Source organism: Arachis duranensis, unplaced genomic scaffold, assembly GCF_000817695.3.
Source record: "Arachis duranensis cultivar V14167 unplaced genomic scaffold, aradu.V14167.gnm2.J7QH unplaced_Scaffold_165934, whole genome shotgun sequence".
Taxonomy (NCBI): Eukaryota; Viridiplantae; Streptophyta; class Magnoliopsida; order Fabales; family Fabaceae; genus Arachis; species Arachis duranensis.
This window is the reverse complement of record NW_026264258.1, coordinates 886078-890155: the sequence shown is the minus strand read 5'-3', so window position 1 is coordinate 890155 and position 4078 is coordinate 886078.

Genomic DNA, 4078 nt, shown 5'->3' with positions numbered 1-4078 from the left:
CTAAACACTAAATTATGACAATAAATAAAGAAGAAATATATGTAACTTATCAAAACAAGAAACAAGAGCTATTTGAAAGAAAAAATTGTTTGAATTATTTACAGTTTTCTGAAATAAATCAAAGAGCATTTGAAGCTCTAAAAATAATCTATGACAAATTGAAAGGAGAAGTTGAAGAGTTAGAAAAATTGATAGAATCTCTAGAAAATAGTGATGAATCGATGATAGAATTTGCAGAAATCCTAAGATAAATAATGAAGTATACAAAGATTGAAAAACCAGAAAATAAAATAAAAAGAAAAAGGGCGAAAAAATTAAAAAGTAAAATAATGGAGTATAAAAGGGAATTAAATAATATTCAGTTCGAAATTAATGACCTTATAATAAAAAGGATAGAAATAAGAACAAATATAAACAAGTTGGAGCTAAACTTAAAAAATTTATAAATACCTGGAACACCATATTATGACTTAAAAGAATTAAAGCTGTTGAAAGAAAAAATGGAGAATGAAGTTGAAAAATTAAAAAGACATTTAGAAACAACAGAAAGTATAGAAATAAAAGAAGTTTTGGAGGATTTGAAAAATTATATCAAAGAAAAAGACAAACAGATAAACGATTTTATATATAATAATCAAAAAAAGAATATTATAAACTAAAACAAGATTAAAAAACTATAAAAATGAAATCAGAATTAGTAATAATAGACATGCTCAATATTTTACCACCAACTAAATCTATACAAATTATAAATTTATTCGAAGCAAAATATGAAGAGTTGACTTTAAAATTTGGTATCAGAGCAAAGTTAACGATTAAGGATAACACTTTTTCTTTAAACAACACTTTTAGTGATACGTTTAAAAAAAAATCAGTTACCAAATATCTACAATTAATTGATAAACTTCTTTGTAGTCACCATAGATACAATAAGATAATAGGTACCATAGAAGGCACCAACATAAAGACTTGTTGTATAATAAATTCTGGCCAACTTCAATCGGTAAGTGTGATTCTGACTCATACTTGAATTATTATATGTTTCAACTTGTTGTTCTATATTAATAAACAAAAACGTGTGTAACGAAATTTCAATATCGTATGTATTCTGATCTCCAACAATAATATACCTTAAAATTCTACTCTCCATTATTAGCTGTGAAATAAAAAAAATTTATTAATTTTTTTTATCAATTTAATAATGATCAAACAAACACTTAAAATGAAAGTCATATTACTTGGATGTGATTAAAATTAGTCCAAGATTATCCACACACTAATTACATAAGCATATTAAATAATGATGAATTAAGCACTAGCTATGATATATATAGTAGCTATTTAATTAGGCATGTTGCCTAAGCACTAAGCTAGATCTTTACCATTTATTAGGCATGTTGCCCTAAGCACTACACTATAAATTTTTTTTTAATAATTAACAAACATTTTGCACCCAATCGTTGAAGCAAAATTACAAAAGTATATCCCCTCTTGGAAAGCTATAGATTTTACTTTGGATTAATTATGAATTGCTTTAAGAAAGACATCATCATTAAATTGGTAGACTAACTGCAAAGAAATTAAATTTAGAAATGCTAGAAAGACAACAACAAAAAAATAGTTAGGTAATTTATTATAATAAATAATGTAGGAGTTTTTATTATTAGAATGTATAAAATAAAAAATAAGACTAAAATGTATTTTTTTCATAATCTATGTAAACCGTGATAGGGATCCCGCGGTTTACGAATACACGTAATCTGCTATAGGGTGTCGCAGATTACGTACTAGGGGAAATAAGCATAAACCGCGATAGGAGTGTTGCAGTTTACGTGTGAATGACTATTGTGCATAAACCGTGACAGGAGTCTAGCACAAGTTCTCGGAAAGGAGCACCTAGGACGAGTTCGTGCCCTAGGTGCTGGACCATGTCCCACCCAAATCTTTGGTAACGCTGCTGGAATACCATCGGGTTCTGCAGAGTCCAATGCAGAGGATAAGAGGATGATTGCAGAATGACGGCTAAGCTAGAAGAAGAGCGGGCGAAGAGACAATCAATACATAAGGTCTTGGGATATGTAGTCCAACAGTTAGGAGACAATTTTCCAGTTGAGATTGCTGAAGAGCTGGCTTTTGTGGGCGGTACACCGGACTCGTCATGCGAAGGACCATCTTCATCTGGAAACCACGTCCCGCAACAAAAACTTTGAATTTCAATTAATGGTCTTGGATACCTTTTACATTTAAGTTGGTTTAGTATGTTAGGCTTATTTTATCCAACTTGAGCATTTTTACTTTATTTTGGATGATATTATGACAATTTCGTTATATATGTTATTTTGCATAACTTTAATTTGGTTTGTTATGTTAATTGAGCTGTTTTACTTGGTTTAAATTAGTTAAAAAGTAAAAAAATTAAGGTTTAATAAACACTCTTTGTCAAAATAGGTAAAATAATAGAAAATTTAAAATTTTAATGAAAAATTTGAATTTGACGGCGGTTTTGAAACCGCCGCAACACCATAAAATTTTTTTCCCGTCCGCCATTTAGCGGCGGTTTGTAACCGCCGCAAATTGGATAATAGCAATTCCCTTTACATACTGCGGCGGTTAATAACCGCCACTAAACCTAAATGGCATTTTGCGGCGGTTGTTCCAGCGGTTGATTAAAACCGCCGCAATCCGTTTTGCCGCGCCCTATCTTCCGGCGTTCCCAGAAACTGCCGCAAAATGTTCTGCGGCGGTTCAAAAAAGCCGCTAAACGGCTCCAGGAACTGCCGCTAAATGGCCTTATATTCAATTCCTTCTTCCATCATATCACCATATGTGTATCTTACATGTTGAATAATGCAGCCAATTAACATTTAAAAATGGATCACTAATAAAATCACCAAACTTGATTGGTTAAAACATATACACGAATTGTTTTCTCTTCTTCTAACTAGAGTTTCCAATGGAATTGCACGCATGTTGTGCTATTGCATTGTTGAATGGATTTGTTGAAACACGATGATGATGCATTCTAATTTGCTCCTTCTTTCAATGACTAAATTTTAAAAGTCATTAATAGATTTAATTTGTTAATTAACTACGCTATTATAAGTCATGCATATATACATCGATCTATCAAAGATAAAGTCGTTAGAGAGTTTATAAATAATGTGTGACATTTTCTACCCATAAGTTTTTAATTTGTTAGGATTATTCTAATTTCCAGTGTCACAACATCTTTAATATTTTTTATTATCCTTCAATACCAAAGAAGATTGTTTTCCTTAACATCCTTTTTTAATTTATTATTTTGTTGCATCATCACTTTCTTCTTCTCTTTAACTTGTTCACACAGCAAATTAAAGTCAACTACTTTCATTGCTCTCCTTCAATTAACTTCCTAAATACCATCATTCCTTTGATAGAAAGTTTTCAAACACAATAATAATTCATGATAATGGAACATATATACCTTTATTAGTTATAGCCAATGTTCCATTTTGAACCAAATGGGTTCATTTATATTTCAATACAGTTATCAACAATTAACAAATACAACATAAAATAACATAGTGTTTTATATAATAATAATAATAATAATAATAATAATAATAATAATAATAATAATAATAATACAAAAATATTTAAATAATTTTAGGAAAATCATCACTACAGAAATTAATTATTATAATAGAAAAGTATAAAATCTTATATAATAATAAGACTCTTTTTTATATATTAGTTATATACTTTACTCCTTCAATTATTAAAAAAAAATTGAGAGGATGTATTCCACAAATTTATCCAAACCACTAGCATAATACTACATAGTGTAACCATTATTTTTTTCCAAATTGATGTTAATTGTGGTGTAGTGTTCTCTATATGGTGGGTTTTCACCATATGCCACTTGGATGACTATCATGTCAATAATAAATAAAGAACTATCCCTCAATAATAATATATACAATGTAGCTGACTAGTTGTGATGATATAATGGTGATGATGTAAATTAAACTACAGTTTTATACCCTAAAATTAATTTTGATTAACTTATATAGCTAAATAAGTTTATGTTATTATTTAG